Below are 10,962 nucleotides of genomic sequence, written 5' to 3'. Positions count from 1 at the left end.
TAGGGTAGTTACTCATTTGTTTTAATGTCATTACTTTTAAAAGAGATTATCATAATAATTTCTTTTAAGAGAATGAAGAATTTGAATAATTTATTAAAATAAAAATTACACACACTAAGACGAATTCTCAACCCAAACTTGTATTTTCCTATTCTCAAGTATCTAACACCAATTTGTCTAGAAGTGTGCCTTTAACATTCTCAAAGTTAAAGGCACAACAAAGGCTAGGCCATCTTACCAAAATTTATTAGTAATATTTTTCAAAATTTCGAGTATTCGTATTAGTTTGTGCAAAAATTCATGTCTATTTTACCATAAGAACCTTTTTTTTTTTCTTTTACATAATCACTTTTCAAAACACTTCACATAAGATTTTCTCTATTTTATACTATCTTTCATTAATTTTTTTTGAATATTTTTAATTTTTTCTCTTTCTTTACACACAACAACCAAAATCCATCATTTTTCTTTATTCTCTAGATACATAAAAAAAGAATAAAAAACAAAATGAATAGTGTTAGTATAAATTTACACGATTATTGTAACAACCATGTATTTGTACACAGTTTTGCATGGCCTGATGTGAATATATTTTGGGTTTGATTAGCTAAAATGTGGTTTTTTTTTTCTTCTTCTAAGCGTTCATTTGCTATTAGTTTATTTGAATTTTTGCAAATTGATTTTGTTGAAAGTAGGCTAAATTATTGTGCGCACCTAAAACGAGCTTAACGGACTGACTTGATCTTGGGCTCACAATCTATTTGTAATGTGGGTTTTGGATTTCCTACTTTGGGTGATTCTAGCTTAGAGACCCAACAATGTCTCCCCAACCTTTATACTCCTTCCCTTTCACTCCTATGACTATTGCTCTCAACTCTAAACTTCCTCCAAAACCTTTTAGCAACCAACCTCCTTCCTTTCTTTAGTTTCTCATATTTATAGCCTAAAATTAGTGGAAGAATCATGATTACTCTTATGGCTAGTGGGAGAGGAGGTCCAATATTGTTATCGCTAAGTGGGTGTTTAGTTGGGAGTGGGGTGTGGTGAGAGTGGCATTGGAATTGGTTCCCACCTCAGGGAGTGATGTTCAGCAGCAGTATTTCTCAAGACGTCACCGGGCATACGGGATATGGCCTTCCCGAGCAGTCACACTCGTCAGAGATGAGATTTGCTAGGCGACCTCTTGGCTAGGAACTAATGAGCATATATGACCTGCCAAATGGGTTCTGGGTCGAACATGATGACATAAGGTCCGTGTCCATGACCCCAGTGGGCCTTAAGGCTAGTTTCTGACAAGGATGTCAGGACCACGGTCGTACTGTAGATGCAACGTCCCGTTTGTTTAAACAAAAAAAGATAGTAAGGTCAGATTTTTTTGGGTTCCCACATGCCAAAGCCCCACCTAACCCCACTACCCACTCCCTCTTATCTCTTCTTTGGCTGGCTCACTCTTTGCTTTTCTTTCTTTTTTTTTTTTTTTTTTTGGTTTTCTCTCATACGCTCCTCTCTACTCTCATCCTCTCCACCGGCACTTCCACACCACCACCATTTCCACCATCATTTTTCCGGCAAGATCACCGGAAAATTGTTGAGAACTCATAAACACCTTTACATCTTTTTTTTTGAGGTAAAAATTTCTCATCTTTTTGGTGGATTTTGCACTTTTGCTTGAGGTTAATTTTTATCTAAGCTTTAATAATGATACCCATGTGATTTATGAGCATTGGAAGTGATATTTATGTGTTCTTATGTATGGGTTTTGTATTGGTGGAACTAGTTGATGAGTGGGTATATATTTTGTGCTAGTGATGACTACTAAAGGTTTATGTATGGTGGAAAAATTTAGGAGTTTTAAGTTATAACATGTGATGGTTGGTAAATTTAATTTTTCAATTGCCATTGGGTTTATTTGGAGTTAGTTGAAGTTCTAAATTTCTTATCTTGGAGGATATATTGATTTTGCTTTCATGGGTCTCTTAATGATGTAGTATAAATTTTATGGAAGCTAGTCATAATGTTGGAGATGATATTAAATGGGTTAACTTTATAAATTGGAGTTTATGCCTCGTGAATCTATTTGTTGAGAAACTTTGGAAGTGGAATATATTATTTTTGATGAGGTTAAATATTAGGCTTGCCTAATTAAGTGATTATTTGGCAATTCCTAAATTGTGGCTAGATGCAGTTTCAAGCTCTATACTTATTGTGATAAGTTTGCTTGATATTGTTTAGGTTCTAGCTAATCTCCTTGGAGCTTGGAGAATTAGGATTTTGCGGTTGCAAGGTAAGTAACTTTTTAATGGAATTTTGAAAAAATAACCATGTTATATAAATGTTTTTGGGTTAGACACACTTTTGGAAACTACCTATAGAAATTATACTTTCCTAAAAACTATTGTGTTGTAACCTTAATATATATATATATATATATATGATTATATATATGAAAATGCATCATATTTGGTATCGCATTTGGGGAAATGCATGAATTTGTTGATATGGATAAATGAGCATCTTTTATTTAATCTTGATAATAAAATCTTGGATTTTATGGTGTATTGGAAAATTTAAGATGCTTATCTTGTCTTAGTACTTGGGAAATTGATAGAAAATCCTTTTGACAAAAATGAAGTTGAAAACCTTACAAACTTTGTAGAAGTTAGATTATTTAAGGTTTTCTGTAACTACCTGGATATGAACTATGTATTTCAAGAAAATGTATACTTGTGAGCTTTATGTGGTTTTGACACCATGCCATATGTGATTTCCCGGTGATCACCCGATTTGGTTTTCGTGGTCTTTGTGACATTGGAATCAAATCCAGGTCAGTGTCTTTTCACTTTGGATGACGTGTTCTTCCCTGCTATCCATGGGGGGGAAGAGGATTCCTTGATTATGTGTGGGTGAGGCTGCTGCCCATGGGGCCAAAAGACCACATGCAAGAGAGGTCATATTTGACGCGCTCTCTCTGCTACCCATGGGGGGAGAGAAAAACCTTGAGGGTATGGGTGAGGCTGCTGTCCATCGAGCCAAGAGTCTGCATACCAGAGAGGACAATATCATGCCAGTTGTGAATGGGTGGATCTCCTGACCAGTCTATGTGGTAGCGTGGTATATTTGAGATAAATTACCATATGTTAGATATTATGGCTTGAAAAATTATATTTTTGATGCTCACAGATTATAGTATATAGTTTCAAGGTATTTATTTTGAGAAACTTTGTGTTTGGTTATTAAACCATTCTTGTCATATTATTATTATTGAAGATGAAACTTGCATTTCCCCCACCCCCATTAATTATGCTACTTACTGGGCTTTAGCTCATTCCAATATTTCACAGTCTTACAGATTAATTAGCTATATCATGGGAAGGAGCTTGCCTTATCGGTAGTGATTGGAGTTTTATGTTGAATTAGGTGACTTACATGTTGGTAATTCGATCTAGTTGTTTTTAAGGGAGCTTGCAGTAGTTAATTTTATTAGAAGTTGGGCTCTTGAGGCTTGTTAGCCCAAGAGTTTTGTTGGGAATGCATATTTTAGAGAGCTTTGGGGCTTTCTGTTTAAATCATCAAAGTTTTGTAAATGTGGAGGCACATGATTTTTAGTTATTGTTCGTAAATGTGTTATAGAGCTCTGACTTAATTTGAGAGTATATTTAATGGAATTGTTATGATAATTCTTGATGTTAGTACTTGATATGATTTTTGTGGATTAAATTGTCAAAAAGGAAAATTTACAGGTTCTTGAGATGTCTTTTTCATGCCTTGGACCCTTTGGGGTTTGGGGTGTGACAGTAGAGCTGGGGTCCAAGGCCCAAATGGCCCTGGAGGTCCGGTGCCGTACATTAGCCCCCTCTTGATTCATGCTCAGCGCCCAAAGACAAATCAAGGAACCCAAGAGATAGTAGCCATCCTGGAAGCTCGATGAGTTGGTATTGGACGGTTGAGAGGCCCATTAATGTGCCCTCAAAAGGCACGTTGTATTTGACGGTTGGTTTAGCCGTCATCATTACCTGACGGTTTGTGAACTGATACGGCGCACGTGTGGCAGTTATGGTGGGATTCATAGAGTTTCCCGTTCCTCATTTAATAAGTGGCATTTATTCTCTCCCTTTTGGCTCCTATAAATCGCTCATTCTAGATCACTCTTTCACTTTTACATTCTTTGCCCTCTAAATTTCCTTCCTGCCTTGCATACCTCTTCGTGCGTTCATCCTTCAGCCCAGAGTACCTTTCTTTTCTAGAGCCCAAAGTAAGTTCCTCTACCTCTCTCTCTTGTTTTAGTTTCTTCCTTCAATTTTAGAGTTTAGGATGGGTTTTGCTCACCTTTTAAACACTAAGGTGTCCCTAGCCACCTTTAGGCAAACATTCAACATCCTTGAGGATGTGAATGTGGCATACTGCCATGAGAGCGAAATCGCTCTCCACAGACGCTTTGGGTCAAGTACCGTTTTCTTCCCCTTGATGGCAATTTTGGAGGGTGGGGTTAGGTTTCCCGTGAACCCACTCCTACTTAATACCCTTAGGTTTTATGGCTTGTGCCCTGACCAGCTTCCTCCCAATTTTTACCGGGTAGTTAGTCGTGTTAATAGGTTGAACCAGATATATGGTTTATAGTTGAACCACCACGATATAAATTTCATGTACAGCCTGTGTGGAAATAAAAAGACCAATTATTACTTAAAAGTTAGAGATTTTAGAGTACTGCTAATTTCATGCCTGCCCGATTCTAACAGAAACTCAGTCGGGGAGTTTGTCAGGGTGAGTGGCAATTGGTTTGCCAATGAACTCCCCTGCCCACTCTCACCGCGCGAAGTTGGTTCGTATTGCCTACCTATCTATTTCCCTTTTTCTTTTTTCTTTTTTCTTTACTTACGATTGTTTTACCTACCCGGGCACTAACTCACTCTGTTCCTTTGTTGCAGATGACAAAGGATTTGTTTCGGACCTTAGAGTGGTGCACGTTAGGGACTTGAATTTTGTACTTAGGTCCGAGATATTTGTTCATACCGACGGGCAGCTCCAGACATCGCATCTCATACTCGGTTGCGACCTCGTTTACAAGACTTGGCAACCTTTCAGCCAAGACCTATTATTAGACAACCCTTTGCTGTCTTACATAGACGTGCGGCACGTGAACTTCCTCCCCCCCCTCCCCCCCAAACTGACCTTCGGCGAAGCCCGTGACATCGGTCCATGCTACATAACCACGGAAGACCTTACTCCGATCAGACATGAGTCTGCTGAGCGTGTCTCTCAAAGTTGCAAGGAACATGTTCCCATTGAAGAACCTATAGATCTCGCCCCTCCAACCGAGCAAGAAACAACTGAGGTCAGACTAGATGCCAAAATGGTGACAAGGCGAAAAATGATGGTTGAACAATTCTTGCACGACACTCATCCTCCTGCTGAGTCTCAACATCCTCAGGGCAAGGGCCAAACTCCTCCTCCCCCCTCTTCCAACTGCGCGAAAAAGAAGCAGGGCCTTGACGATCAACCACCCAAGTTCCCTAGCAATGCCCCTTCCAAGACCCCGATTCGGCCGACCAGCGGGATCATGATCCGGGAGCCGGTGGCTGAATCTCAGCCTACCGCCCAAGTCGGTGCTAATGTAGCGTTTTCCTCCCAGCATGTGGTTCATTGGCAGCCTACTTTTAAGTTCAGCGCAGGGCCTCTGCCAGCCACAGCCAGTGTAAAGGTATGAGATAAGGGCAAAAGGGGAAGGGTGGCCCAAAACTTAGTGCACGACTTACTGCTGCCCGAGAATGTTCACTTTTTCATTGAGGGGGACGAGGATTCGTTGGTACGACAGTTATAATGGCACACCGTGGCGGTGAGTTCTCTCTCCTTCCTTTTTCGTTTATTTTAATACATGAATCATTCTTCTACCCTTACACTCGTCTTTGTGTTACCAGTCCGTGTAGATGACTCATGTCCTCGGTGAGAGATTAAAGGAGCTCGCCGAAGATGCTGATCGGGAGAAAGCGTTGAAGGACGTTGCCAACGCCATAGCAAAGGAAAAGGCCAAGGCTACTGAGGCTACAGAGAAGAAGGCTCAATCCTCGGAGGAAGCTCGGTTATTGGCAGAGGAGAAATTGGCCGAGGCGGAAGGCCAGCTGGAGGGTGTCAAGCTTAAATTAGTAGAGGCAGCCGGCCTTAATTTGGCCTAGGCCAATCAAATAGCTGACTTAAAAGCGGCCCTTGAAGCTTGCGAAAACAAATGGTATGACGAGGGCTTCGCAGATGCTGAGAAATTTACGGAGCCTGTTGTCCATCAGGCACTGCTTCATGGGTTCGGGGGGGATGGTTGGTGGCCCTCCAGGTGATAGGAGTAGTCGAGGTCTCCTCTTTAAGAAACCCAGATCAAATCCCCTACCTGGCTCTTACACCTCTCGCCCAAAGTCAGGCCGATGCTGCGGACGAGGAAGAGACCACCAACATGAGGAAGCTGGTCCAAGTGATTGATGCCCACATTGATCTTGAGGTTTTCGGCAACCTCTATGCTGCAAATAATGAATAAGCCTAGCAGCCACCGACCGAGGACATCCTCAGTCAGCTAGCCGATGAAGCAACCCAACCCCCGCCTACAAATCTAGTTGTTTAATATTTACTTTTAACTAGCCGTTTTATCCATGTTTGCTTTTCCTTCAATTTTTTTTCTTTTGTGGTTTGCCCACGGTCACCAAACTGTGGTGACGGAACAATTGGCTTTAACTTCAATTTCATTTATTTTCGGACTTATTTTCCTACGATCATCAGACTGTGGTGACCGAACAATGGTTTGATTTTATTTGCTTCTGTTTGCTTTAACTATTTTGTTTCTCGGCTTTAGAGACTAAGCACTCTGTGAATGATTGTCTTAAAATTGTTAGGCTTTGTTTTAGCACATCCAAGTGATCATTTTTGCCTTCTGGCTGGGTGATTTAGTCATGATGCTTCCTCGACTTTGCATAGGGACAGGTACATTTGTAAATTTGTAGCGGCTTAGGATGGGCCCGAAATAATTCCCGGGCATGAAGCCTTCCACTGAGAGGAGTTTTGCTAGAGCATTGTTAGGAACACTTAGTGTAGGGCCCTCACCTACCCAGAGATGAAAATTGAGCTGGGGACAGGTTCTTAGAGAATTTAATATAAGGTTTCCATTTGTTCGGCGATGAGAATCGGATGGGGACAGGTTTTTATCCTTGGAGATTTTTAATTAAAGTCTCAACCTGCCTGGTAATGAGAATTGAACCGGGGACATATTTCTGTCCTTATGTAATTTAGATTAAGGTTTTCACCTGTTCGGTGATGGGAATCGAGCTGGGGACAGGTTTCGGTCCTTAGAGAGTCTTAATTAAGGTTTCAACTTGCCCAGTTGTGAGAATCGAATTGAGGACAGTTTTTTGCCCTTAGAGAGTTTTAATTAAGGTTACCACCTGCTCGGTGATGAGAATCGAACCAGGGATAGGTTTCTGTCCTTATGTAATTTAGATTATGGTTTCCACCTGTCCGGTGATGGAAATCGAACCGAGGACAGATTTCGGTCCTTAAAGAGTTTTAATTAAGGTTTCCACCTGCCCAATGATGAGAATAGAACTGGGGACAGGTTTCTATCCTTATGTAATTTATATTAATGTTTATACCTTTCCAGTGATGGGAATCGAATTGGGGACAGGTTTCGGTCCTTAGAGAGTTTTAATTAAGGTTTTCACATGCCTGGTGATGAGAATCGAACCAGGGATAGGTTTATGTCCTTATGTAATTTGGATTAAGGTTTCCACCTGTCCAGTGATAGGAATCGAACTGGGGACAAGTTTCTGTCCTTAGCATAAAACACGTTGCCCTAGTCTCCTTAACTTTTTTCGTATTCGTTGGCTGGTGCTAATAAATCAACAATAATGGGATTAAATGCACCTACATGGATAAACATTATCTTAATATTAGTTGATAAAGCATATATACAATGTTTCATTCAATTTACGCCCCCGTGTACAATTGATCAGTGGTAGAACTTCTTCAAGTTGTGGACATTTAATGGCCGGGGAAGTGGTCTTTCATCTAGATCCTCCAAGTAATATGCTATGCTCTTGCTCTTGCTCTTGCTCCCGCGATAGCAGTAACCCTGTAAGGCCCTTCCTAGATAGGGGCTAGTTTCCCAACATTCGTATCTCATGCGTTCCCTACTGCTTTTCATAGCACCAGGTTCCCAGCATTGAATTCCCTTGCTTTCACATCTCGGTTATAGTGCTGGGCAAGTTTCTGTTGATACTCGGCTAGCCGCATGGTCGCCGCTTCTCGATACTCTTCTAACAAATCCAAATGCTCCACCATTAACCCATCGTTCTGGGCGGGAGCAAATTCTTTGACCTGTGCATTGCATAGGTTTATCTCGGCCAGTATCACGACTTCACCCAAAACGAGCTTAATGGGCTGACTTGATCTTGGGCTCACAATCTATTTGTAATGTGAGCTTTGAATTTCCTACTTTGGGTGATTCTAGTTTAGAGACCCAACAATATCTCCCCAACCTTTATACTCCTTCCCTTTCACTCCTATGACTTTATTGCTCTCAACTCTAAGCTTCCTCCAGAACCTTTTAGCAACCAACCCCCTTCCTTTCTTTAGTTTCTCACATTTATAACCCAAAATTAGTGGAAGAATCATGATTACTCTTATGGCTAGTGGAAGAGGAGGTCCAATGTTGTTATCGCTAAGTAGGTGTTTAGTTGGGAGTGGGGTGTGGTGAGAGTGGCATTGAAACTGGTTCCTACCTCAGGAAGTGATGTTTGGCAGCGATATTTCTCAAGACGTCACCGGGCATACGGGATATGGCCTTCCCGAGCAGTCACACTCGTCGGAGACGAGATTTGCCGGGCGACCTCTTGGCTATGAACCAATGAGCATATATGACCTGCCTAACGGGTTCTGGGTCGAACACGATGACATAAGGTCCGTATCCATGACCCCAGTGGGCCTCAAGCCCAGTTTCTGATAGGGTTGTCAGGACCATGGGCCATACATAGAGCTAGGGTCCAAGGCCCAAATGGCCCTGGAGGTCCGGTGCCATACAATTATAATTGTACCTTCAAAAGTGAAATTTTAAAAAGTTGGATATAAGCTTTAAAAAAAAAAAATTAAAAGACAGTTTCCTATCACCAAATTTTTATTTTTCCCACTTTTCTCTCCTATTCAAAGAAATTGATTTTAGTATTTGTCTCTCCCTTTTCTCTTGTTAACCAAATCGTGGAAAATCCATCCACTTCTAGGGCCCATTTGATTAAGCCCATTTGAACTAATGCATTGCCAAAGGTCCAATGGGTCAGATGTAATTGGCCCAACTTTGCCATCTACAATATTGCCTTTCATCCTGTAATATAAAATATCAAACCGTTTGGGAGGCCTAGACTCTAGGTTGTTTGGCAATGTTGTTTGAACGACAGTTTTCATTGTTTAAACAACACAACACATATTTTCATAACACTTTTTTACCTATACGTTCACAACACTTAAATAACGTTATTAGAACAATATTACCAAATGGCCTTTAAAGAGTCCATTATACTGTAGAAACAAAGAAAGCAAACAATGGCTCCATACAAAGACGAGCCTCCGGCAGTTTGCGTCTATACAGTTTGTGACGAATCCAGGTCTCTCTCTCTTGTGTTTTCTTATTTGGGAGTGATATAATAACTTCAATAACTTTTTTTTTTTTTTTTTTCATATTTAACTAAGGTAGGTATCTGATTGTGAGGAACGTTCTAGCATTAGGTTGTGGGGATGACTTGTTCAATTGTTCTCCTCCTATGGAGATGTTGAAGAGTAAGTTCAACAATTAAAAAAAAAAAAAAAAATCAAATTTACAGAAATTAAGAATGATTCAGTTGGTAATTCAAGAAGAAAACCAAATTGTGACACATTGTTCATTATTTTCACAGATTAAAATCTTTGTTTTTGCCCTTCTAAGTATTTATATTGTTTTTGTTTGTGTTACTTTTTATCTTTAGGTGTAAACCAATGGATGCAGAGGACTGTGAGCCTTTCACTGATGTATTCTGGATCAAATTTCGTTTGGTCAACAATGCCAGGTGATTAAATAAGTAAAACCCAGTTAGAAATTTGGAGCATGCTAGTGAATGGTTTGACTTGTTAATAGATACATTAAACTAGGAAGCACGGACACGGGTACTAATCCTAAGTGGCAGGTTGTTACTGGTTATTATTATTGGGGCAAAAAAGTAATCTTACTATTAGTTTCAAATTTGAACCAATAATAACTAACCACCTATGATTTGTTGTAAAAATGTTGTAAAATTGTTGTAGACGTAGCATCTCTCTTTTGAAAATGATACATTCTTTTGATAAATAGTTGTTAGTTTTAAGCTAATTCCGTGCAATAACAAACTTGTGTCAAGATGCTATTGTAGAGAATTTGAAGAACATATTTTTTACCCTAGCGAAACTCAAACTTGCTTGATTGAAACACAAACGAAGAGAGAAAAGCTTCAGAGAAGGTTGCCATTCTCATAGCCATACCAAGTCAATCTAGAAAACATTATCGTTGAGCTTAAATAGAGAAAATTCATCTTTGTGCTTTGATCATATTTAGTAAAAAAAATATTGTGATCTTGATATACCTTGTACTTAAACCATTCTTCAAACCCAAAGTTCATTTCTCCAACAATGGGTTGTTGTTACTAAGCTCCGAAGTTCTGAGTTGCAAACACGATTCGTTCATGGAGGAAACTCCCATAAAAGGAATCTAGAGGTTCTAGAGTTACTATTATGACAAGACAAGTGAGTTATTAAGGTTACAATACAAAGTCTAATTGTGTGAAGGTTTTTTAAGTAGGGGGCTGTACCTAATTCTAATAATAAAATTCCTACAGAATTGGATTCTCGAAGTGGTTTATATGGTGTCCTTATAGAATGGATTTCTATCAAATAATAACTAATTTTTTAAATAATAATTTATTTATTCAA

At 39.7% G+C, this 10,962-nt stretch overlaps 1 long non-coding RNA gene across 1 annotated transcript; it reads left to right on the top strand.

Annotated features, from left to right (window-relative positions):
* The first annotated feature begins 1,444 nt into the window (after positions 1 to 1,444).
* On the top strand, positions 1,445 to 10,147 carry LOC112026072 (uncharacterized). Its single transcript, XR_010626895.1, has 3 exons — positions 1,445 to 1,627; positions 2,233 to 2,284; positions 9,987 to 10,147. It is a non-coding gene; the product is annotated as an uncharacterized LOC112026072 (long non-coding RNA).
* The last annotated feature ends 815 nt before the right edge of the window (positions 10,148 to 10,962 follow it).

Source organism: Quercus suber, unplaced genomic scaffold, assembly GCF_002906115.3.
Source record: "Quercus suber isolate HL8 unplaced genomic scaffold, Cork oak 2.0 scaffold_909, whole genome shotgun sequence".
In the NCBI taxonomy this organism is placed as follows: domain Eukaryota; kingdom Viridiplantae; phylum Streptophyta; class Magnoliopsida; order Fagales; family Fagaceae; genus Quercus; species Quercus suber.
This window is presented reverse-complemented; position numbering and strand designations above follow the sequence as displayed.